The sequence below is a fragment of the Cupressus sempervirens genome, chromosome 10 (genome assembly GCF_028749045.1).
Source record: "Cupressus sempervirens isolate cs-2001-9-10 chromosome 10, ASM2874904v1, whole genome shotgun sequence".
Taxonomy (NCBI): domain Eukaryota; kingdom Viridiplantae; phylum Streptophyta; class Pinopsida; order Cupressales; family Cupressaceae; genus Cupressus; species Cupressus sempervirens.
The window spans coordinates 726,245,814-726,273,093 of record NC_143127.1 but is presented as its reverse complement, the minus strand read 5'-3'; the positions used below and the strand labels follow the sequence as shown (position 1 = coordinate 726,273,093).

The window sequence follows — 27,280 nt, the reverse complement described above, 5'->3', positions numbered from 1 at the left end:
TTTATGCTTTTGTTCCCTAGCTATACATGTCATCTATAACATATTTTCAACTCACAGCAAAAAAAAAAAAAAAAAATTGCATATACTTGTTTATGGGAACTACACCTATATTTTTTGCAATGAAAAAAAAGAATAAATTCTTACTCAATTTAATTTTGTGAAATGAACTCATATTACTCTTATTAATGGATCTAATTTTGATTCATAAATAATTTTATTTGTTTTTTTTTACATTGCTTCAAATACCTTGATCAATATCGAAATAATTACATTTTCTAATATATTTTGTTAAAAAAAAGTCACATCTAAACTTAAACTTTAGAAACAATTAAAAAATTTCTAATCAAATTAGTTAAAATAATAAATATTTTATAAAGTTTTCCATCTTATTTTAATTTTTTTTAATCTTAATTTTTGATAAAACCGAAAGGATTATTAACTTGTACTTTAGTATATATCTAATTCCTTGTATTTGATTAGAATTGTTTCAATTGATTTCAGAAAATTATATTTTCTAAAATTTATTTTCTTAAAAATATTATGACTTAACTTTATCGAATATCTATATATAATATTATTAAAAAAATTGATAAAATGAAATTGCATTCTTCACTCGCTCATTAAAAGCTGCTAGTTATCTGCCTTTATAAACGGTCAAAACTTGGTTTAGGTTAACGCGATCTCCAGTATTCTTCGACGAGTTTGAAATTTGTTACAAATTAGGTTGTAGGAAAGAACCTCAGAAATCACAGAGCGGCTGGAAACCCAGATGTTATGCGGGAGATTTGCGCTTGAAATTGGGAAATTTAAACCCGTCTTCCGTGAAATATAATCCTTGTTTTTTGGAGCTTAAACCGCGGGTCCGTCGCGATGGGGTTACAGAGAGCAAAGGATATTCTGGTAAGCTCCGTAATACAAATGAAGTTTCAGGAGAAGCAGAAGAAGAAAGCTAAATCGGGGGCTTCGAGTCCTTAGGTCTGAGGCCCCCAATTTTCAGAGCAGTAAAACGTTAAGGGCTATCGAGTTCCCACCCCATTACAGCGGAAGACAATGCCCCTGGTAATATCTGGATTGGATGTTGTTGCCATGGCCAGGACTGGTTCGGGTAAAACTGCAGCATTTCTGATCCCATTGCTGGAGAAGCTAAAGGGGCATTCACCCGGTGCGGGAGTGAGAGCCCTTGTTCTTTCTCCAACAAGGGAGCTGGCACTTCAGACTTATAAGTTTTGCAAAGAGCTCGGTCGCTATACAGGTATCATTCAAATCTGTTGCCTCAAGGTATTTAAATTTTCTGCACTCATAGACATTCAGAACAAACTCAGCGTAAAAGCTGAAAATCCTATGTATGCCTAAATGGAAACTTTAATCGCTTGCTACAGCCTACATCTGCTCTCCTACTCCTCTGACAAAGGAGTTTCTCTACTACCATCTTCAGCTGCTTGTTTAGCTTCTATCCAAAGTCTTTCCACTTCAGATTAACTATCCCTTCTTTTCTTAGGTTAACCTATTGCCAGCAGCCTCCCCGTGGGAAACAGTCCATGCCATCCTCATCGGTGGGGAAATTCCAAAGAAAACGACTCATATCTTGCTCCTGAGATGTGATTCTACTAACTTCTTTTATCTGTTGCTGAGCCTTAAAAGGCTTCTGAACTCCACAACCTCCCCACAACTACAGAGAAAAGTTCCTCTACCTGATCCAAGGGGGTGTAATGAAGCTAAAGTGCAGAAAAAGCTTCCTAATACTAATCAAGTGGTAGAGTTGTATGTCTAGGCGATCTTGCAAGAGAAGGAACTGGTGGAGGTGCATGAACAAGAACAACTGATGCCCCTCCATCGGGAAGACCAAATGGAAGAAAAGCACCTAACTCTTGAGCCTGGAGAGGTGATCTTCTAAATCCATAACTGGAGGAGAGCTGAAATGACATTCGTTCCTTGTCAAAAACCACATGTCATCTAAAAATGACATCATCTTAGTGTTAATGTTATGGTAGGCCTTATGATTATCATTTTAGTCAGGTAGTAGAAGTTTCTAACTCTTGGCATCCATCTTGGTGCACTTAGCATTAGGGATTGAGACAAAAGCATTAGAGCAAAAAACATTGAGATGACCGATTATGGGCTTACAGCCTAACCAAGGCTCTTCCAGAGTCTTTTTCTTGACAACCACTTTAGGATAGTGGTTGAGAAGATACGCAATAATGTCAATTGCTTCAACCAAAAATTTCTCACTCTTGTGTTCAAGCATAGACCGAGCCATTTAGGTGATCGTGGGGTTTCTCTACTCAACAACACCATTTTGTTGAGGGGTGTAGGGTGTTGTTAATTGGTGCTTTATTTCATATTGTTCACAAAAATGAGAGAAGGCAGAACAAAATTCTTTCCCATTATCAATTCTAAGATTAACAATATGTTGATGGGACTCTTTTTCTATAGATGCTTTAAACTTTTGAAACAAAACAAATACCTTTCATTTTTTATGAAGGAAATACACCCACATTTTACGATTGAAATTATCAAGGTAAAGTAAGAAATACTCAGACCTAGTAATAGAAGGAGTAGCCATCGGTCCACAAATATCAAAATGGACTAGTTGTAGTACCTTAGAAGCTCTCCTGGAGTCACCATATGAAAACAAAGTGTGATGTTGCTACTGAGTTTGACATGCTTTGCAAACTCCAAGGTTATGGGTTTGGATCATCTAGTAATGCAATGATAGGATCTTCTTGAACAAGTTCAGAAAGATAGTGCATATTTAAATGCCCATATTGTTGATTGCAGAGTGTATTAATAGAGGAGCGCTTGGCTGCCATGACAAGCTCCTAACAATCACCAGAGTCAACAATTTTGAATAGATCATGATCCTCAAGACCCATGGCAGCAGTAGACTGAGTTTCTTGATCAATGATAGTGTACTGATGTGAGTTGAAGTGCATGTCTAGCTAAGGAGAATGTCTTAGAATTTGACTTACTGAGAGAAGATTGAGTTCCATTCCTAGAACATAATACACATTAAGGAAAAACAATTTCCTTTTTCTAGATTGAATATTTATGTTGCCCTTTCTGACAACAATGTACTTTTCCCCTCCATAAACAACAAGCCCTGTAAACAATTGGAACTCTGTAAACCAATCCCAGTAATTCACATTGACTGTAGGTCTTTTAGCCATGAAGGTGTAAAAAATTTTCTTGAGTTGTGAACCATTTATCTTGGTCTTTGCAACTAAGCATTTACACCACTTAAGTTTTTATATGAACAAAATAGCCTAGTTGCATTGAATGTTCTTTGAGCCTTTTGGTGCTAGAGTAGAGAATGTTTGCTGAGAAGATGAGGATTTGAATGTGAAGGCTTGTTCTTTGCAAGATGAATTAGTACCATTGTCAATTTTTTTCTAGTGATCTTGCTATAAAAGCATTGTATAGGGACTAGAAAACCTCAACTCAACATTAGTTGAAGATATATTGACAATCTCAACAAAGTGCTCATAGGAAGATGGTAGACTTTTCGAGGTGATTACCACATTGTCTTCTTCATCCATTTTGCATCCAGTTGCTTTAACTCATCTAAAATCTCCTTGATTTTATAGAGATGATCTTGTAGCGACAATTATTCATTGTGAAGAGTATGTTCTTTAAGAAGAACACTTAACTCCTATTAGAGGTTTCATTCAAACCTTTTAAATGCAACCAAATTTATTTAGTTATAGTACTAGAAGGAACTTGCGATAGTTGAGAGTTTGATGAACATAACAACTTCTTGATTTTGCTCATTAATTTTTTCCCACTCCTTGCCTTCATATCTAGGATGATTAGTCTTTCCCAAAATAATTTTGCAAAGACATCTATATTCAAAAATCCTCATCAATATGCTATTACCAAGTATTGTAGTTTTTGCTGTTGAATTTCTAACTTCCCTCAAGCAGAAAATTTGTTAGAGATGCCATCAAAAAAAATAGAGGTCATAGGTGGTTTACCAAATGATAGGACAAATATCAAGGCTAAATAAGAAATATTGAACAAAACTCAGACAAAAACTAAGCATTGATTTTAAGGCAGAACAATAGAATTATGGGCACAAATCCCAATGCACTGATGTCAGAGGGCCCCAAAAATTCTGAAAACCTCTTGAAAAACCTACTAAGTATTTGCACTCAAAGTTTGAATTTCACTATAATATTATAGGGTGTTGAAGATACTCAATTGAGAGAAAAATGCCATCTCTAAGACGATGGAGAATCTCTTGGAAACAACAACGTAGGTTGCATTTGCAGTAGAAGCACTAGTCATTTCAGTAGGTTCAACCTCAATGAGGGTCAACATTAACAAAAAAAAGTGAGAAATCTACTGCATATACCAGACAATGTTAGAATAGAAACACTGGTCGCTTGAGAAGCAGAAAACCCTAGTTGTATGTAAACTAACGTTAAGAAAATGAGCTACAACTATAAAATTTCCTTAGTTGCAGGTAATAACATTTGCATGAGAAATAAGGCCCATCTGCAACAAAACCAACCAAGAAGATGGTTAAGAATGCTGAAAATTGCATTTTCAAACAATCACGAATTGTAGAGGTAAAGAATGTCCAAAACAAATGTGTGGAAGGTACAAAAAATGCAGAAATGTGACATCAAGTATAAGGGTTGAAGAAATGTCATTGCAAACAAACATGAACTAACATGAACAAACAACCAAAGAAATGGTTGAGGCTGCACAAAAAATGATTTCTTCGGCAAAGAAATGACTAAGGGTATGGTTGTTTTAACTAAAACAACAGACACCAATGCAAATAGCTCGTAAATCATGAGAATAGGCCACAAATTGAACAAATGAGCTTCAAAAATTTGTGCTAAAATCATAGCCGTGAATAATAGAATCCACTAGTTGTAGATCAAATCATTGATACCAAAAAATAAAAAAATAAAAAAATGAATAGTCTTAAAAAGAAATTATAATTTTTTCAAAAGAAAATATACTAGCTCTTATACCATATTGCATTGGTAATTGGTAGGAGGGCTAAAACAATCTTGTCTTGAGCACACATAGGCCTATAAAATGAAATAGTTTTTGTAATAATAGAAAACAAAGTAGGTAGGAGCAAATGATGAAAGAAATTGTCTTGTCGACTAACAAACGCCTAGAAAATGACATCTTTAGCAAAAAACAACCATGGGTATGGTTGTTTTACTTAAAAAGAGAGACATCAATAGAAATGACTCATAAATCATGAGAATCAACCACAAATAGAGAAAATTATTAGAATATTATTATATTACTTAAATGGTCATCTTTTGCTATCACCTCACCCCTTCTTTGATTTTTTCATTTTTTGTGCATTAGGAAACATACAAAGTGGCGTCATTGACCAATTTAATGTTGAACGACAAATATAGATTCAACAACAAAAATTATTACACCTGGAAGCATCACATGCTGATAGTCTTTGAATATCTGCCTATTTGACACTTATTTTTGGTACAGAGATTCATCCTTTACAATCCAAGCAAAGCAAGACAAGTTTGACAACTAGAATCAAGAAGTTGTTAAGCTACTCAAGCTCTCTATCTCAGAAGATCAATTTCCTTAGATTCCTTCTGGCAAGTCAACAACAAACATTTGCCAATATCTGAATGAGTTGAATGAGACATCAGACAAGAGCCGAGCATTCTTTCTAAAGAGCTTATTCTCTATCATGATGGATGAACACATGTCCTTATGTGAGCATCTCACAAAGATTAAGGACATTCAAGATCTACTCAAAGCTAATGGTCAAAAAATGGAGGAAGAACATATGGTAGTCATCACCATGAAGAAGTCTTATGAGCACAATGGTGGGTTTCTTACATGACACAACCTGTTGGTTTCATGCTTGCATGTTGACTCAAGAAAGCACTTTATGGACTCAAGTTATCTCCTCGAGCATTGTCATCAAGATTGTTCAGTACTTGGTTGCTGATGGTTTTCAACGTTGTCCTTTTTACAATAATTTGTATATCAAACACTCTGATGATGATGCTCTCTGATAGAGGGCCACACCACTCTAACAACTCACAATCAAGAATGAAACAATATGAAGATAGTGATGACAAAAATGCTTCATAAAGCATCCATTAATACTTGAAAAGTCACTACAAGAGCTTACACTTGAAGAGCTTCTATTTTCCGAACTTGATTACAAATGATAATAAGCCTTGCTTAAATAGGCACTTCTAATCCAAGACATTACAAACACAACCAATGTGGGATAAAAGGTAAATACAACTACCTTTAAATAAATATTAAATTCCCACCCAAATACAACTAAGCACCCAACAAATATTAAATACATAATTTATCCAAAACCTTCTAGAATTTCCACCTACACACCTCGATTAATGGAATGACAACTATTTTTCTTATTTTTCTATTTACGCCACCAACGCACCTTGAAAATAGATATTCCTCTTTTCTCTTTTTTTTTTTTTTTTTTTTTTGCCTTTTTTCTTTTCTAATTTTTTTTTTTTTTTCCAATAATTTTCCAATGCAAGATCCTCCTGCATCAAACTCCCCCGGTAGATAGAAAAGTGTGTCCCACACTTTGACACCAAAAAGAAAGATCTACCACCATCTTCATCTTCACCAAAGGTTTCCACCTCAATAGGGACAACAAAACCACCATGCAAATCCTCCACATATGCATCACTCTATCAAACACCAGAATCTCAACCATCCAATCAGCATGCTCACTCCCAGGAACAAACTGAACATAATTCTTCATCAACAAACCCTCATTCACATCAGCAACTAGTAAATTCACACCCATAGCAACAAACCCCACATCAACAGCCACATGTAGATCTCCATCAACACATGCCAAACTCTCAACACCAACAACCTCATTGCTCACAACAAGATGCTCTGCAATACATAACTCACCTCCAACAACAACTGGATCATCCACCTCCAAGTGCTCCATAATCTCCATGTCAGATTCAGCCAATTGATCATGAAAACCAACCTCGATCCCAACATTAGCAAGGTTAGGAATATCCTCAGCAACAACCTCTATTTTCTCTACAGGTTCTACATCAGGCTCCACAAACTGATCAGCAAAACCATCCTCTTCCACCTCAACCTTGTGATGCCATCTTCTCTCACGAACCTCCTTAACTTGATCAGCCAATCTATCATCCAACTGAGAAATCATCTTAGAAAAATTCCTCTCCACTATATCATGGATTTTGGCAATCATCTTAGGGTCCAATCCTCTTGGAGCCATCTTCCAAGATCTTCATAAACCCTCTGCAAAAAATCCTTCCCACACTCCTTGTGACAACCAAATTGTTTGCAAGTCAGATCGCAACCTGCCACCTCGCACGAACAATCAGGAACCACATCGCAAGTCTAGGACAATGGATTTGCAATCCACCAGCTCTCCACAATCATGCCTCAACAAGTTCAGTCTTCCATCTTTGCATCCATCAATCAATCTGCATGTCCTCCCAAGGTCCTGGTGCAAACTGCCTCACACTTCGGCGATCTGCTTGTACACTCAGGATCTCCTGCTCTAATACCACTTGATAGAGGGCCACACCACTCTAACAACTCACAATCAAGAATGAAACAATATGAAGATAGTGATGACAAAAATGCTTCATAAAGCATCCATTAATACTTAAAAATTCACTACAAGAGCTTACACTTGAAGAGCTTCTATTTTCCGAACTTCATTACAAATGATAATAAGCCTTGCTTAAATAGGCACTTCTAATCCAAGACATTACAAACACAACCAATGTGGGATAAAAGGTAAATACAACTACCTTTAAATAAATATTAAATTCCCACCCAAATACAACTAAGCACCCAACAAATATTAAATACATGATTTATCCAAAACCTTCTAGAATTTCCACCTACACACCTCGATTAATGGAATGACAACTATTTTTCTTATTTTTCTATTTACGCCACCTACGCACCTTGAAAATAGATATTCCTCTTTTCTCTTTTTTTTTTTTTTTTTTTTTTGCCTTTTTTCTTTTCTATTTTTTTTTTTTTTTTCCAATAATTTTCCAATGCAAGATGCTCCTGCATCACTCTCTTGCTTTTTGTCTATGTGGATGACTTGATTATTATTGGCAATTCAACACATTTGATTGCACAAGTCAAATAAGACCTGAGCAACGATTTTGATATGACAAATTTGGGGATCCTTGATTATTGTTTAGGTATTGAGGTTCAATAGATTGATGGTAGCATCTTTATTTCTTAATGTAATATACCAAGAACTTGCTTGATAGGTTTCAAATGTAGGATTATAAACTTGCTTCCATGCCTATGGAGAAAGGATTGAAGTTGTCAGCCAAGTTTAATTCTCCTCCTATTGATAAAACCACTTATATGTAACTAGTGGGAAGTTTCATGTATCTTATCTCCACTAGATCTAATCATAGTTTTGCAGTGAGCTACATTTCATGCTTCATGACTAGCCCCCAATGCTTGTCATTGGATAGTAACAGAGTGTGTGTTGCATTATTATGTGAATGACACCTCTGCTTATGGACTTCTTGACACTAGGAGTCATTATTCTAGACTTAGTGTGTTCATATTTCACATTGGGAAGGTTTGGTTGATGATAAGATGTCAACCTTTGGATATGTGTTCAGTTTGGGATTTGGTGCAGTCACCTAGACTAATAAGCAGAAGCATGTAGTCTCACTCTCCACAAAAGAAGAGTATCAAGGAGCTGTTAAGGTAGCTTGTGAGGTAGTTTGGCCTCGTTAGATGCTTGTGGATATGCATTTATCTCAAGTAGGCTGAATTCTCTTGCTCTCTAATAATCAAAGAATTCTCAGACTTGTCAAGAATTTGGTCTTCCATGAAAGAACCAAACATGTGGATGTTCAGTGTCATTACATTCAATAGTTGGATAAAGAAGAGATAGTTCACTTGCTATATATTCCAACAATGGAGAAAACTTGATGCCTTTTTACATTCTTGTAACATTTGATTTTAGCTTACCCATGAATGATAAGTTGTTCATTTTTTCCACAGGGATTTTGATGCAGGAGCATCTAGAGGTATAAGGCCAATCTTGTGTCACCCAAAAAAATGTACTTAGACTTAGTTTCTGTTTCATGTCTTTACATTTTTGGATACCCATTTGGCTCAAATAAAAGTTCCAACTCTCATAGTTCAACTATCAGTGCATTTGAAAATCCCAAAAAAATAGGAGCATGTATTTGGGCCATCATTTCGGTAAACTAGAAGGTGTGAATTGGCCAAATGAATGTAATCATGATTTAGAGCATTCCAAAAAAAGAATCAGGTCAATAGGCCCCACGGTTTGAAAGTTATTGCAGTTTTCCGGGTTTTGGAGACCTCCTAAGAATGCTTCAAAGTCAGGTTTGGGGCATTAAATGACCTTGAAAAGGGTCAAAAAATGGGGGACGAGCAAAGCTCCTCCATAGGGCTCTAGAGCACTTCGAGAGCTTTCTGAAAATGTAAGCGGTTCGTCAATCGGAGCTACGGTTCAAAAGTTATGCCTCCCAAAAGTTCGGCTACCGTTTTTGGATTCTTCTAGATTTGCACCGACTTCTAACGCAACTTCTGGAACCTTCTATTTTGTCGGTGGATGCCTACTAGCACTTTCTAGATTGTACTCCTAGTCCTTAACCCTCTGGGGTCTATTTAAGGAGATTTCTAGCATTGTAAAAGGTAGTTCGGAGTGGAGTTTGAGAGGAGGTGCTAAAAGGAGAAATATTCTCCAGATTTATGCTATTGTAAGCCCTTAGGGCATGTTCTGAAGTTTATTTTCTCTGTACTATTTGTACTAGCTTATTTTCTCAGTTAATATAATTTCCCTTTTCTGTTGTGTCCATTCTGTTCTTGGGTTGTGTCCCCATCAAGTGGTATCAGAACAGGTTTTCTTGAGTGTGTAGACAGAGCACCGACTCTGAGGCAGTTTGCACCAGGACTGTGTGGTTTTGGGTTCGAGTTAGAAGATGCCTCCACGAAGAGAGTGTGGTAGAAGGGCCAGAGCTATTGATCCTGAGGAGGTTAGAGCCCTCCAGAGGAAGGTACAATCATTGCAAGAGGAGCTTCGTAGAGGAGCAAATGTTGTCGCAGGTGACAATAGTGAGGATGACAATGAAGAGGAAGTAATGGGACCAGAAGAGGAAGTTGACGGGGAAGTTCTAAATCCTGTAGAGGAAAGGCTTTTTAGGGCCATTACTAAGTTTGGGAAAAGACCTAAAATTGAAGTGGGTATATTTTCAGGAAATCTGAAACCATATGAGTTGATCGATTGGATCAATGAACTGGAAGAATACTTTGAGTATGAGGATATAAGGGACCCAGATAGGGTTAAGTTTGCAAAGGCCAAACTGAAAGGCCATGCCAAAATTTGGTGGCAAGAGGTTCAACTGGAAAGACTTAGAAGAGGAAAGGAGAAGATCACAAGATGGGATCGCATGGTGGACAAATTGAAGAAGCAGTTCATTCCTGTGGACTACGAGCTTGATCTGTTTAAGAAGATGCATGGGTTAAAGCAAGTAGGAAGATCAGTCCAAGAATATACAGAGGAGTTTTACCGACTCTTGATTAGAGCGGGGCATGTAGATACAAATAAGGAGAAGGTTACTCATTATATTAGTGGGTTGCGACCTAGCATCTAGGAGGAATTAAGTCTGGTAATAATGACCAGCATTGAAGAAGCATACCAGTTTGCCCTACGAGTTGAAGAGAAGCTGAGTAAAAGGTTTGAAGGAAGACAAAGAGGGCGCGGTCAAGGAGGAAGGGGAAGCGGTAGATCATCTGGAGGACGCAATGAAACCCAAAAGAAAAATGAAGATGTGGGTACTAGCAGAAACCAGAGGAATGAGGGTTTCAACCGCTCCCATGATCAAGACTTTGGAAATCAAAGAGGAAGAGGTAGAGGATGTGGACAAGGAAGAGGAGGCTTCTGTGGTACCTGTTTCCATTGCAATGGAGAAGGTCATCGTGCCTTTGAATGCCCTCAACGACAAGGAAGGACAGATAGGAGAGCTGAGGGCCAAGCTAGGGTTGCTCATGTGGATGAGGATGCACAATCATCACATTCAGAGGATGCAAAAAGAGGAGAGACCTTGGTAAATGAAAGAGTCCTACTAAGTGGTGAGAATGAACTAGGACAATGGAGGAGTTTGTTCCATACCAGATGCAAGTGTGAGGATAAATGTTGTGATGTGATCATTGATGGTGGTAGCACTGATAACTTGGTATCAAAAGAGATGGTCTCTAAGCTGAAGCTCAAGAGGGAGAAACATCCCCAACCCTATCGAATTTCTTGGGCAAAAGATGATCATAAGGTCCTGGTAAGTGAACAATGTTTAGTAAAATTCAAAATTGGGAGTTACCATGATGAAGTTCTCTGTGATGTTATTTCGATGGATGTTTGCCATCTATTGTTGGGTAGACCATGGCAGTTTGATAGACATGCAATACATGATGGACATGCAAACACATACTCTCTGACAAAGGATGGAGTTCGCCACAAATTGAAGCCCATGAAAAAGGAAGGTGAAAAGGTATGTAGCAGTGCTAGGATTTCTCTTGTTGATGGAAGGAAGTTTTTAGATGGCATGAAACATTAGCATATATGCTATGCTTTGATTCCTAGGAAAGATAAAGAAGGTAGTAGTGAAATACCATTTGAAGTTTTAGATTTACTAGGGGAATTTTGAGATATTATCTCTGATAATGTTCCAGATGGATTGCCACCAGTAAGGCAAATCAGTCATCAGATAGATCTGATTCCAGGAGCTAGTTTTCCTAACAAGGCTTCTCACAGGATGACTCCTACTGAAACAAAGGAGTTAAATAGACAGGTTCAGGAGCTGTTGAGGAAGGGCTTGATTCGAGAGAGCCTGAGTCCATGTGCAGTACCTACAGTACTTGCACCAAAGAAGGATGGAGAGTGGAGGATGTGTACAGATTCTTGAGCTATAAATAGGATAACCATCAAGTACCGGTTTCCTTTACCAAGGATGGATGATCTTATGGACTGCTTGAGTGGAGCTCAGTACTTCACAAAGATAGATCTGAAGAGTGGCTATCATTAGATATGGATTCCAGAAGGAGATGAGTGGAAAACAGCCTTCAAGACCAAGGAGGGTCTTTATGAGTGGTTAGTCATGCCCTTTGGATTGACAAACGCCCCAAGCACCTTCATGTGGCTTATGAATGAGGTACTTAAGAAGTTCTTGGGAAAATTTGTTATTGTCTGTTTGGATGATATTTTAATTTTCAGCAAGACTTTCAAAGAACATTTAATGCATATTCGTAGTGTCCTTGAAAGGCTAAGGGAAGAGAAACTGTTAATTAATCTAAAGAAGTGTGTCTTTGCAAAAAGGGAGTTAGTCTATTTGGGATTTGTTATATCACCTGAAGGTCTCAAAATGGATCCAGAGAAGGTTAAAGCCATCTTGGAATGGCCTACTCCAAGGTTTGCTACTGAGGTAAGATCATTTCATGGTCTGGTTAGTTTTTACATTAAGTTTATTAAGAATTTCAGTGGCATATGTGCACCCCTAACTGATACAATAAGAGGGGATAGAAAAGAGTTCAAATGGACTGCAACAGCTACGAGAAGTTTTGAATTGCTAAAGAAGAAGGTGACAGAACAGCATGTGTTGGCACTTCCAGATTTTAGAAAAGTGTTCCAAGTGGATTGTGATGCTAGTGGAAGCGCTATTGGGGCTATATTAAGCCAAGAAGGTAAGCCTATTGCATATTTTAGTGAAAAATTGAATGATGCAAAGAAGAAGTATTATGTTTATGATCAAGAATTCTATGCAATAGTTCAAGCCTTAAAGAAATGGAGGCATTATTTATTGCCAAAGGAATTTGTTTTGTATACTGATCATCAGGCATTACAGTACCTAAATAGACAAGGTAAATTGAATCAAAGGCATATGAAGTGGGTAGAATTCTTGCAGAGTTATACATTTGTGTTGAAGCATAGAAGTGGAAAATCTAACAGGGTTGCAGATGCACTAAGTAGGAGACAATCACTGCTTATAGTAATGCAGGTTGAAGTAGTTGGGTTTGATGAACTCAAGAATTTGTACCCTGAGGATCCTGATTTTGCTAAAGCATGGAAAGCTTGTAAAGAGCCTGTTGTTGTAGATAGAACAAAGTGGTTAGACTATTTGATTCAAGATGGCATGTTGTTCAAAGGTAGTCAATTGTGCATTCCAAGGAGTTCTGTGAGGGAAAATCTGATTAAGGAGAAACACAGTGGAGGGATGGCAGGACATTTTGGTCAAGATAAGACCATTTCCATTCTTAGAGAACATTATTTTTGGCCTCAAATTTCACAGGATGTGAAGAAGTTTGTACAGAGTTGCTAGGTTTGTCAAGTTGCCAAGGGGTTTAGTCACAATACTGGTCTATATCAGCCATTGCCTGTTCCATCAAAGCCATGGGAGGACATAAGTATGGATTTTGTTCTTGGATTGCCAAGGACACAAAGGGGTAATGACTCAGTATTCGTGGTGGTTGATAGGTTCTCCAAAATGGCACATTTCATTCCATGCCACAAAACTCATGATGTTGTCCATATTGCAGACTTGTTTTTCAAAGAGGTGGTAAGACTACATGGTCTTCCAAGGAGTATAGTTTCTGATAGAGATACTAAATTTGTGGGGTATTTCTCGAGGACATTGTGGAAAAATCTGAGAACAGACTTGAAATTCAGTTCCACGCATCACCCACAAATTGACGGCCAAATAGAAGTGGTAAACAGAAGTCTAGGCAATTTGCTGAGATGTTTAGTTGGGGATAAGCCCAAGGGATGGGATTTGATTCTACCACAAGTAGAGTTTGCTTACAATAACTCTATAAATAGGAGTACTGGAAAATCACCATTCCAAATTGTATATGGGAATAGCCCAAGGACTGCACCAGAATTGAGGAAAATAGAACAAGGGGAGAGGACAAGTGCTGAAGCTGAGGAATTTGCTGAACATATCAAGCGTTTGCATGAGGAGGTTCAAGCACACATTACCAAGATGAATCAAGAGTATAAAGCTAGGGCTGATCAAAGGAGAAGACATAAGGAATTCCAAGTAGGAGATCTAGTCATGGTGCACTTACGAAAAGAAAGATTTCCAGTTGGTACTTACAACAAGCTAAAAATGAAGAAATTTGGCCCCTGCAAAATTCTGAAGAAACATGACTCAGGAAATGCATATGAGGTGGAGCTACCAGAAGGTATTCACATTTCTCCCATCTTCAACATTGCAAATTTAGCAGAATATCATGATGATGGTGCAGATGAGGAGTTGGTTTTAGAGCCATGTCCAATTCCTGCTTCTAAGAAGGAGGAGATAGAAGACATTCTAGATCATCGTGTGGGTAGGAGTACCAGAAATAGGCAGTATGAAGAGTATTTGGTCAAATGGAAAGGATGGCTGATTGAGGACTCAACTTGGATTTCAGCAGCTGAGGTTTCCCATTTGGGATTTCCTCTACCATCCATAAAGTGAGAGGGTCACTTTTCAATCTACCTTGGGTGTCTGATGCAGGAGCATCCAGAGGTATAAGGGCAATCTTATGTCAACCAAAAAAATGTACTTAGACTTAGTTTTTGTTTCATGTCTTTACATTTTTGGATACCCATTTGGCTCAAATAAAGGTTCCAACTCTCATAGTTCAACTATCAGTGCGTTTGAAAATACCAAAAAAATAGGAGCATGTATTGGGGCCATCATTTCGGTAAACTAGAAGGTGTGAATTGGCTAGATGAATGTAATCATGATTTAGAGCATTCCAGAAAAAGAATCAGGTCAATAGGCCCCACGGTTTGAAAGTTATTGCAATTTTTTGAGTTTTGGAGACCTCCTAAGAATGCTTCAAAGTCAGGTTTGGGGCATTAAATGACCTCAAAAAGGGTTGAAAAATGGGGGATGAGAAAATTTTGTCCATAGGGCTATAGAGTACTTTGAGAGCTTTTTGAAAATGTAAACGGTTCGTCAATCGGAGCTACGGTTCAAAAGTTATGCCTCCCGGAAGTTTGGCTACCGCTTCTGGATTCTTCTAGATTTGCATCAACTTCTAACGCAGCTTCTGGAACCTTCTATTTTGTCGGTGGATGCCTACTATCACTTTATAGAATGTACTCCTAGTCCTTAACCCTCCGGGGTCTATTTAAGGAGATTTCTGGCATTGTAAAAGGCAGTTCGGAGTGGAATTTGAGAGGAGGTGCTAAAAGGAGAAATATTCTCCAGATTTATGCTATTGTAAGCCCTTAGGGCATGTTCTGAAGTTTATTTTCTCTGTACTATTTGTACTAGCTTATTTTCTTAGTTAATATAATTTCCCTTTTCTGTTGTGTCCATTCTATTCTTGGGTTGTGTCCCGATCAGATTTAGTGAAAACCAATTGATTGTTGTTGCTTGGAGATCACATCTCTTCAAGAAATTATATCATAAAGCCCATGGGTCCTATCCTTGCGTACAAGTTTTCATACATGTCATCTTGGCATCTGTAGTTACACCACCAAGGAGAAGAGAAAAATTACACTGATGGATGTATACACCATGTTCATAAACTCCCATTTTCACATAGGATAGGAACATGCCGGTCACAGTTATATAATTTAGCTTCTACAATAAGACAATCTGCCAAATGGTTTCTGTAAGAATTTGGAATAGATCTAATACCATGTAAGAATTTTCCTAAGGCAATAATTCAATGCCAAGATCAAGAAGCTCATTAGATAGTACAAGAAAGACAAATGATGATCAAATGAGAATGGATTAATTAGATAGTTGGATATTAGATAATAGAAGTGCCTTCTATATAAAGGCAACTGATATGACTAGGAGTTAGCAAAGAGATAAGCATAACAACTAAGCACATGTCCACCAAGAGTGAATTATCCTCCATTTTACATGAATGTACATGCAACAATGAGAGGATAAGAATGCAAAGGTGTATCTCATAAAGAGATGTAGTAGACAACATGTGCTCAATTGGAGTGAAAATTATTGTGTTGTCTACATGACAACTCATATGAATATGCAAACTCCTAGATGTCTACATGAAAACTAATATGCTAATGCATTAACCTAAGTAAACTTAAGTAAAGTGTAAATAATAAATACTTATTTATACCAACATCCCCTCTTAAGTGCAACTAAGGGGAATGCACTTAAGCTCACAAAAGCTAGATGATAATGCAACATGGGTTTCGACTACTAGGCCATGTTAGGTACCCATGTACAAAATGCAAAAAAAAAAATGCAAGCTCTCATAATGTGGAGAAAGAGAGAAAACCTCATGGGAAAAACCCCCCCCCCAAAATGAGAGATGAAAAAACAAGATGCATGGATTGATGGAGTAATTAAGACCCCCCATTACAACATACATCATGTATATACAATAGAGAAGTATGAGAAGAACACAATCCTAGAAGAGGAAAAAGTCCCCCCCATAAGAGAGAAGAAGTAGAAGAAGAAGAAAGGAGACAAGGTAGTCACCCCTCAATACAGAATGTCCATCAGTGAAAGCTACTCCAAGATGAATGTAGAAGCTGATACATGACTATTGAATAATGTTCCTCCCCTTAGGAAGAAAAAATTTCATAGGGACATATAAGATGCTTCCTCATTGTATAGAAAGAATCTTGAAGAAAGATGGTGTCTCTAAAAATTGCTCAATTGTCCTTGTGTTGATACTGATGGTCACCCCTTCCAACACTGCTGAAAAGAGCAAGTGTATAGCAATGTATGCATGTAGAATTTTTTGATGTTGTGACCTTTTCCCACATTTCTTAAAAGGATCCCCCACATCTGAACCTGTTGAATCACTATCATTGTTGTCACTATCAGGTTCCACAATGTATGAAGTATGGAGAGGGTTAGAGGATGAGCTAGTTGAACTTTCCTCAAAGTGAATATTCCTCTCTATGAATATCTCATGAGTCTCAAGATCCATAAGTCTATATGCCTTAACACTTTCTTCATATACAATGAAAGTACAAGGCCTTGGTGGTGGTGCCTTGCATTTCATTGAAGATATATGTGGCCATGTTGGTCAACCAAAAACTCTAAAGTGTTTCACAACTACTTTTCTTCCACACCATGCCTCAAAAGGATTTATTCCATCTAAGACATAATGAGGAGACCTATTAAGGATGTGATTGGCTCTACTTATAGCTTCTACCTCAAGTGATGGATCAAGAGACTTAGCTTGAATCATACAACTTGCCATTGAATTAAGAGTTTTAATCCGCATTGCTGCAATACTTATCTTTTGTGGACTAAATGCTATAGGATTCTAAAGATCAATACCCTCAACTTCACAAAAGTCTTTAAGCCTTGAGTTCACATATCTACTTTCATTGTCTATACAAAGAACCTTGATAGCTTTACTTGATTGCTTCTCAGCATGACTCTTGAAGGCTCAAAACTTATCAAACACTTCATTCTTGTGATCATGGAAGTAAACCCATGTGTAGCATGAAAATTCACCAATGAAAGTGAGGACATAGAAACCCTTGCTAACTAATATCACTAAAAAAGGGCCTCCTAGAATAGTGTGAACCAGCTCAACAATAATTGATGCTCTCCGAGACTTCCCTTTGTCAAACTTCTCTTCTAGATGCATATCCATTGAACAAGTTGAACATTCACCCATAGAAAAGTTGATTGTAGGTAGACCTTTGACCATATTTCTTGAGCTAACCTGATGAAGATAGTGGAAGGCAAGATGTCCATACTACTCATGCCATAATTTACTTTGTGATTGTGAATGTGTCAACAAGGCATGTGAAGGAGACTTAGGCACAAAGTGGGAGAAATATTAAAGCCTTGTGTCATGATTAACTTTACCTACTACAACCAATGAATCATCTTTAATATTGCACACCATTACTAAATTAGGAAGGAACTCAACTTTATTTCCACCTCCACAGTGAGTGATTTGGTAAATTAAAAGGAGATTGGTGCTAAGGTTAGGAACATAGAGAACATCTTTGAAGTCTCCATTTTTTGTCTCAAATTGTCATTTCCCTTCAACTTCCCCTTGTCTATCATTCCTTACAAATATTTGAGCTACCTTAGATTGCTCCAATGAAGAAAAGTGTCCTTTTGAAGAATCTGATGGAGCCTAAAAATTTAGGTCTCTATTTGTGAAATGATGTTAAAAAATTGATGAAGTATTTCCATATGACGAATCTGAAACTATATACTTTGTTGTACTTGACTAATGAGAAGTTAGTGAAGGTCTTCTTGCAAACTAAGTCTGAGAAAGAATGGTATCTTTCAGAAAAGGCCCTACAAGTGGAGGCTCTCACATGCATTAAAATAGGATCCCAACAAAGACTAGGATTGAATGAGATTACCCTGACATGGTACAAATAGTATTTTTCTTCTATTTTTAATCACTTTGAAGTTGTGGTATAATGAAGGGTTGTAAATAATTTTCTAATGCTTCTCTAATCAGCAAAGGCGACCTGCTAAAGTGTCCTAAATATGAGATAGTCATAGTATTTGTTTAAATGTCCATTGTCATTTGGAATTTACTCTTATTTCATAATCATTATGAAGATTGTAATGTATGCTCATTGTTCCAACAATTTTCCCAACCATTGGCCATCTCAAAGTCTTGAGCTCACAATATAGCAGCAATCCTCATTTCCAAGAAAGGAATTTTGAGGAAAAAAGCATATTATCCACACCCAAAGAACTCAAAAAATATGATGAACTTCATGCATACTCAAAACGTATGCTTAGATAAGAAAATATGGAAACCCTCAGGAAATATGTCTTAGTGTTTGGAACATTGGCTTTTACTCCTACAAATTCAAGCAAACTACAAAGATGACAAATATGTACAGAATGATTAACAGTTTGAGCAATATTTATGGTCAATATATAGTCATCATGGGTGGTTTGGTTGGCACATCTATGTTCATGAATGGCATAATTATTGAAGAGATTTTTTTAGAGGATAAGGAACTTTTTACCTTTTGTCTACAATGCCTCCATCACTTCCTTGGAGGGTCACAAAATCCATTCAGCCTTAGTAGCTCTGCAATTGTTGACACTTTGTGTAATCTGAAGAATACATTGTGTTATTTCTGATATGCACCATGGAGATCATACACCTAGACAAAAGTTTAGGACCTTTTAGATGTAACACCAATGTTAGTTCCAAGTGCAAGGTTTGAAGTAGAAATGAATTGATGATGCACATACAGTAATTATATGCACCATGTAGAAGATACTAGTTTAAAAAGGAGACAGTTGCAATAAATCCAAATGAAGTCATTTGATCATCATTGATACCACAATAGAGATAATATTACATATCCCACTTATAGCACCAAGTGTGGAAGAATTTTTAAGTGTGTGGGTGCCACAAGAAGATATAGACTTTGGGTTTTCAATGTCACATATCATGTTACATGTAGAATTGGAAGTTTAAAATTATTAAGATAAAATCTGTTATTCAAAGCTTGGAGCCATCCTCAATATTGCAAGGGTTTAAATCATTTATTTTTTAAACAATACTCACCACTCTTTTATGTTTGTTTCAAGCTCTCAAGTGGGAGAAGGAGTGATCAAGAGGTGAGCATATTGAATTCACAAACTGATTAGAGGAGAGAAAGAACCCAACATGATAAAGGGGCAATGAAATAGATGAAGAAAATCTCGTAACATCAAAGAACATCCAGAAGGTATATCAAGCATGTTGCTTACACTATATATTCATCAATATAAAGGATCGAATGTATTTCTGTCCATAGTCTTCCATTGCCAGAATTAGTAGCACCAAGTAATATGTGATTACCTAAAAACAAAAACTATTGAATAATCAATGCCTTAGGTTTATTTTGAAGCCTAGGTAGTGAGTAATTAGTTTCTTGTTATTAAAGGGTGCAGTGCTCGAAAATGCAACTGACATATTTTAGCCATTTATAAATAGGAGATACAAAATCAAAACAAGAGAATTCATTATTCATATTTAAATTTTTACATATACTATATGCACTTGATATATTTTTTTCTTTTAATAGTAAATAAATGAAGTTTTGAATTAAGCCAGTTGATTCTGAATTACAGAGAAAATTTATATGTGATTCTGGAATCGAAATGCATTGTGTGGATCATCCGTAAGGAGTGTCTCTAGTACAATTTTATTTCTGGATCAGTAAGAAATATTTATTTTAATTTATTTGTGTTAAAGTTTCAAATTATTATTAAGTTGTGTCCTTTATAAATATTTTATTTATTTTCTATAAATATTTTAATATTTGGATAAGTGGACTAGGTCATTACTGCATTTTAAATTTGATAAACATAAATATTGTAAAATATTTAATTATTTCTATATTTATGTCTAGTTTTTCTCCATATCACAAGAGTTAAAGTGCATTCTAGACTAGTTTAAAATTGCATTTGTATAATTGATCTCTCGTGTCTGAATTGTTAAAAAAAATTATAGTATAAATATATTGAATTTTATAAAGTTGTACATTTCAACTTATAATATCGATTCTGATTGCCCATTTAATTAAGCACTGGTCTTTATATTGCTCTTAATTCATAATTCATATGTTGGAAATTGTTTCATTTATTTCCATTAAGGAATTAATAAATTCATTTGTTGTGTTCATTCTTTATTTAAATATTATCAAATTTATTTATTAATTCATAATTTTCAAGTTTAAATTTTTAGGTAATTCTTGTCATTTTGAAAACTTTCAATACATTTGTATTCTAACCAATCTACTTTAAGCATCTTTGATTTAAGGTTGTTGACCAAGATTAGGTACACCTGCCTTAATTTTGCAGAGCAAGAAACATGGGGGATTTGGATCGCATCGATCAATCCCATCAAGTTGGCCTTAATCGGTTGGATATCCTAGCATCAAGCAGGCAAGGCTCGTAGGATTCCAATTTACAATTTTGGGAACCAACAAAACCCAAATGATGTGAAGCACTTGAGTCAAGAATCCATGCCCTTGAAGAACTTGAGCTTGCCATAAGTGTTTGCCCTTTTCCCTTTGAATTCGATGGATTTGAATCCTTGGAAGCATTTGGCACATTAATTTTTTTCTTCCTAAGTAAGTTTTATAACTCATCTATTCTCTTAGTCTTGCAATGATGCTCATCATGATTTGGTTTCTTGCAATATGTACAAAATAGTTTATCCTTCTTGTTGTTGTTTCCCTTCTTGTTGGAAGAAGAATTGCCTTGTTGTGAGGAGGAAGATTGGTGTGTCTCTGATTGTGATTTTAGCTTCCACTATTTTTTCTTTCTGTTGGTGAAACATTTTCCACCTTGATTTGTTTGGTTCTCATTACTATCCACCAATGCCTTGAACTTTGATGGCTTGAAAATTCCCATATCTATCAACTTGGATTGTTCCAACATCAATATTTTGCAAATGTATCAAATGAAGGCTTAGTCAAGGCACTTCCCATGGTCAACTTGTGAGTGTTGTAACTCAAAACAAAAGATGCATACTCTAAATGTAGCCTCTTCAAGATGTGATGAATCAATCTATTATCCTTCACAGGAATACCACAATCCTTAAGTAGTGCTCTCAACTCATTGGCTTTATTGACATTGTCTTGAATTGTGTCAAAATTCTTAGGATCCAAGAGAATTAGATCATCCTCAATTTGGAATCCCTTTTCCTCATCCCCCTTACCATACAACCCTTCAATTTTTTCCCAAGAACCCTTGACATCCTTAAAGCTAGAAATGTGGAAGAAAAGATCTATATGAACACAACTCCTAATAATTCCTAAAGCTTGGTTGTCTTTAATTTTCCAATCAACTTGTGCACTAGCATCAATGGGTTTTACAATTGTACCATTGACATATAGATTTAAACCTTTTTTCCATTAGTCTACTCCATACAATATCTTTTCATGTAATATAATTGTGTGAACTTAGAAGTGGATTTTTAGGTGAATCTATGATGTAAAATTAAAAAGAGCACAAGAGAGAAAAAGAACAAGAATGCAAGACACACCCCCCTTTTCACTTAATCAAAGAATCCCCACCTAAAAAAAGATGATTTGGAACTTTATATTTAGTGTAGGTACAATAGCCACTTGCCAATTTTGGGCCAAAGTGGAACTCTAATTTTTGATATTTACAACTGAAAATATGAAGCTATATATGACTCAACAAGATAAGACACAAGACCTCTCAAGGATCTAATTAATTACAAGTGCCAAAATAGGTCAAAAATGACCAAATGCTGAAAGTACTATGTCTACTCAAAATTACTTCAAACTGATACCAAATCTAGAAAGTAGACAAAAACTATGCACTTTCAAAAAAAATAGCACCTGATATGTGTCCATATGAGCCTGAACAAAGCCTTTGAAGTTGTAAAATTTGGAATTGGAAATTTTCAAAAAAAATTAGGAATAGAGATCTCAAAAAAACTACACCAATGTGTAGATCACAAAATTCTACCCTAAAACAAAAAAAATTGTTCGAAAAAAGGAGTCTATATGAGGGAGATATCATTATTTGAAAATTACCTCTATAATTATTTTTCCTGAATCACTGTCGTCACACCTTCAAAAATCAAATAACTCTAGATTTCACCTCAAATGTTCAATTTTGATGAAGCAAAAGTTGATTTGGGGGATTTTTGACCTTCTGAATGTAATACCAATATCTGATTTGCACTAGCAAGCTCCAATCTTTACCTGCAAAAGAAAATCTCAAACGGCTATGCAATGAAACTCTTATGGCTCTGGTACCATGTAAGAATTTGGTATGGATTTGATACCATGTAATAATTTTCCTAAGGTAATAATTCAATTACAAGATCAAGAAGCTCAGTAGATAGCACAAGAGAGACAAATGGTGATCAAATGAGAATGGCTTAATCAAATAATTGGATGAATACTTTATAGAATTGCCTTCTATATAGAGACAATTAATATGACTAGGAGTTAGCAAAGAGATAAGCATAACAACTAAGGACACCAAGAGTGTATTATCCTCCATTGTGCATGAATGTATGTACAAGAATGAGAGGATAAGAATGCAAAGTGTATCTCATAAAGAGATGTAGTAGACAACATGTGCTTAATTGGAGTGCAAATTACTATGATGTCTACATGACAACTCATATGAATATGCAAATTCCTAGGTGTCTACATGACAACTAGTATGCTAATGCATTAACCTAAGTAAACTTAAGTAAAGTGTAAATAGCAAGTACTTATTTACACCAACACACATTTAGAAGATATTTTGCCATGGAAAATACATATACCCTGTCCATACGCGGGCCATGTGGGTGTTAGGATTTGTTATAGAACTTCATCTACACGTGCCAATTCATTTTCTTGAAAGTAACTCAAATCCTTTCTACAAATTTATTTAGTGTGGTACTTGTAACATTTTTGTTCCACAAGACATTGAAGGCATTCTATCAATAGTCCATGTGAGGGTCCATGTTTATATTTATCAATGCAATTGCAATTGCTAACATCTGATGAACTCTTTGATGAGGGGTCATACCCTATTTCAAGACTTACTTTGAAGGAATAACTTGGAGGGATTCGGTCAAACATTTATCCCTTTATTAAATGATGGTGTTCATGCTTTAAAATAGAGGTTATAGCTTAACCAAACTATCAAATACTACAATTAAGTTAGTTACTATAGCTAGCTAAATAGAAGATTGGAGATGGCGACATGGAGGGAAGTTGAATGAATTTGAACCAAACCAAAATTGGAAGCAAACAAATGTAATTTTTTTTGCCCAATGTAAGATTTCCAATTGACCCTAGATGCTCCTGCATCAACATGTAAAGAGAATTAAAGAGGTTTTTCCTTGGAACACTTTATTTATTTTAGAGGTCAAGATTTTGGTTTTCCTCCAAAGTTTGATAATGAGAAATAAGAGTTTTTATCCTTAGATCTCTTGATTTCTCCTTTAGGGATTTTGTCCTCTTTGGTTGTAATTACTTATTTGCAAGTCAATTTCTAATTTCCAAATTTATTTTTTCACCCAAGGAAATGATGTGCTCTTTATATCCATTTCTTGGAGGGTAGCCACTCCTTACAAACCCTAAGACCTGAAAAAAACTTGGTAACAGTCTCCCCTCCTCTCTCAACATAAGAGACAAGTGAAATATTTGCAAGTAGTTTTGTAACTTCTATAATTACTGTTTGCACCTAAGAATAGCAGTGGTGGTACCCTACATAGAACCCAACTTTAGATGGAGGATTGTTTCTTTACTTGCCCTCTTTGAAGTAACAAGATTTGCAAAGATAGGTAATTACTAATCAAATCCATTAATAGAAGGTCCCTTCTAAGGAAGGAAGCTGCAGCACTACAAATTTATTTGTTCTTCTCTTGATTGTTCTATGTTTTCTTAAATCTTTGCATTATAATTAACATCTATCTTTTTGTTCTCTTAAACTTGATGGTCACATGATCCTTGATAAATTCATTGCATTTGTTGTCATTAGACTGAACCATTTAGTTTTATCATGGTATACGTGTAAATGATTTTTTTTGTGGAAAATTTAATCTTCAAACAAATGTTGTGCACAAATTTTTTCACTTAAGTAATCAAAAAATAGTTGAAAACTCTAGTTTGCATGAGTTTTTTATTATATTTAACAAGTTTTTCACTTCTTCTATTTATCTTCAATTTAAAGAATAAGAATTTTTCCATTTGTGATTTCTTTGTGAGATATTTTGCTTCTTTGTTGCTTTTCTTACTACCTTCTGTTTGGCATAGAATGATTTTTTTAAAATTTGGGTACTTTGTACAGATCTCTAGGCCATTGTGCTTGTGGGTGGGGATAACATGGAGACTCAGTTTGAAGAAATAGCTAAAAGTCCAAACATTATTATTGCAACTCCTTGCTATCTTATGCCTCATCTTGCTGAGGTAGAAAAAATATCTTTATGAACTATGGAGTATGTAGTGTTCAATGAGGTAGACCATTTGTTTGAAATGGGTTTTGCAAACCAGCTACAAAAAATACTTGCTCAATTGAGTGAGGCTCACCAAACTTTACTTTTTAGTGCAACTCTACCTCATTTGCTTGCTAATTTTGTAAAGGCAGGCCTTCGAGATCCACACCTTGTATGACTAGATTTGGATAATAAGATTATGTTGGAATATTTAATGCGGTGGTTGTCTTGCCCCTCGAGCCAAACACCCACCCACCACCTGACAGATTGCAGAACAGCCCAAAAAATTAATATGGGTAGGTGAGATTTTTCAAATTTGGAAATGAGAGGGAAAAAAAATTTAGGTTAGAAGACAAAAAAAGCAATGATTAGATTCATTCGACCAGACAAAGAGAAGAGAGGAAGAGCTCAGAAGTTGCAGAGCAAAGCAAGAAGGAAAAAGTTGATTAGCAGATCAGTTGTTGCAGAGATAGAAGGAATCATTTTCGTGCTTGCAGTTGCATGTGCTTCTTCCTATTTTTCTGTAAGTTTTTAGTTTATTGGTTTCAACGTATTGAAGTAGTGATTGCTCCAGGCACCATTGTATGCAGCCATTAGAGCTGCAAGTTTAAAGATTATTGAAGTTTGAAGTTTTACCATTTTAGGGTTAATTTAGGGTTTTCTGGTTGAAGCCGAATGCTCTAAGATTCTATAATAGTTTAAATCTCAGTTGAATAGAAAAGCAAGCAAGCATACTTGAATCTATTGTTCTTCCTCTTCTATCCATTGCATTTGAGAAATTTGGTTGAAAGGTTAAAGCTTGGCTCTCTAGTTTTAATGGTGAAAGCATTCACGTTAGAATTTTTCTAAGTTATAAATTTTCTCTGTTGGAGCTGAGCTTACTCAGCATCCATTGTTGCCAAGAAATTTTTTCTTTGAGTTTCGAGCTCACTCGGCACCTGTTGACCTTCACTCGGCACCATCAAGTGTCGAGCAAGTGCTGAGCGATCTTTGACTCGGCACCTTCAAGTGCCAAGCAAGTGCCGAGCAAAATTGGCACTCGGCACCTTCATGTGCCGAGTAGTTTTTAAGTGTCGAGAAAAATTTTTAGGTTTAGGGTTGTGAGTATTGATTTTAATTTATATTTCTCACTTGGTATTAGAGCTTTGAGGCCCCACATCCACAGTGAGTTAGGGCATTTTTTTTCTTGGGATATTTGACATGGTAGTAGATGCAGAAAAGATATGGCAGCAGCCACCACCCTTCAATGGACAAAATTATGATACATGCGCAAAGAAGATGAAAACCATTATGGTTGCAAACGATTTATGGGAGTTTGTGGTTATTGGATTCAATGATGTAACAGACCCAACTCAGTATGATGTTCTCACAAATGCACAAAAGACTCATTTGAAAGAATCAAGGAGGAAAGATGCAAAGGCATTAAGTTTGATTGAAGCAGCTATGAAAGACACAGTATTCCCAAAGATTGCAGTAGAAAATTATGCAAAGGAAGCATGGGATATCCTTGAGATGAACCTGAACCTCAAGGGGACTAATAAAGTCCATACAGTAAAGCTACAGAATATAAGGAGGGAGTTTGAGAACCTTCAAATGAAGGAAAATGAATTAGTTGCAGATTTCAATTCAAGGACCTCCAATGTGATTAATCAATTGAAATAAAATGGAGAAGACTATCAAGAGCAGAGGATATTGGAGAAGATATTGAGGATTTTACCTCATAAATATGATAATTTGGTCATGACCATAGAAGAGGCAAAAGACCTCACTATTTTGACAATGGATGAGTTGATGGGTACTCTTCAAACCCATGAGCATAGGATCAATAGATCTACATCTTATTCTTCCCAAGACCAAGCATTCAAGACTTAGTCAAATCCAAGAGGAAGGGGGAAAGGAAAAAATGGCTCAGGCAGAAACTCCAAAGGTAGAGGCCGAGGTAATGGAGGACAAAGGAATGCTGCAACAGAAAGCTCAGGAAGAGTAGATGGAGCAAGTAGCTCACAAAATACTTTAAGAGCAGGTAAGAAAAACTAAAACTCAAATAAGAGTAATGTAGAATGCTACTACTGTCATAAATATGGGCATTATGCAAATGAATGCTAGAAGAAGCAAAATGATCAATCAAGACAAGTAAATGTGGCTAATGTGAATATGGGAAGTGGAAACAATGCCACTGCCTTCATCATGTGTAATGTTGGTGAAAAAGGAAGCCCTGAGGTTTGGCACCTCGATAGTGGATGTAGCAACCACATGAGTGGTAATGAAACCTTTTTTTCATTCATTGACAATAGTTTTAAATCTGAGATTAAAATGGGTAACAATGGAATCCTACCAGTTGCGAGTA

General features: G+C 36.2%; 1 pseudogene; it reads left to right on the top strand.

Moving 5' to 3' along the window:
* Nucleotides 1-870: 870 nt before the first annotated feature.
* The window catches only part of LOC149535881 (putative DEAD-box ATP-dependent RNA helicase 29), a 46,299-nt pseudogene continuing 19,889 nt past the window's right edge, over nucleotides 871-27,280 (top strand).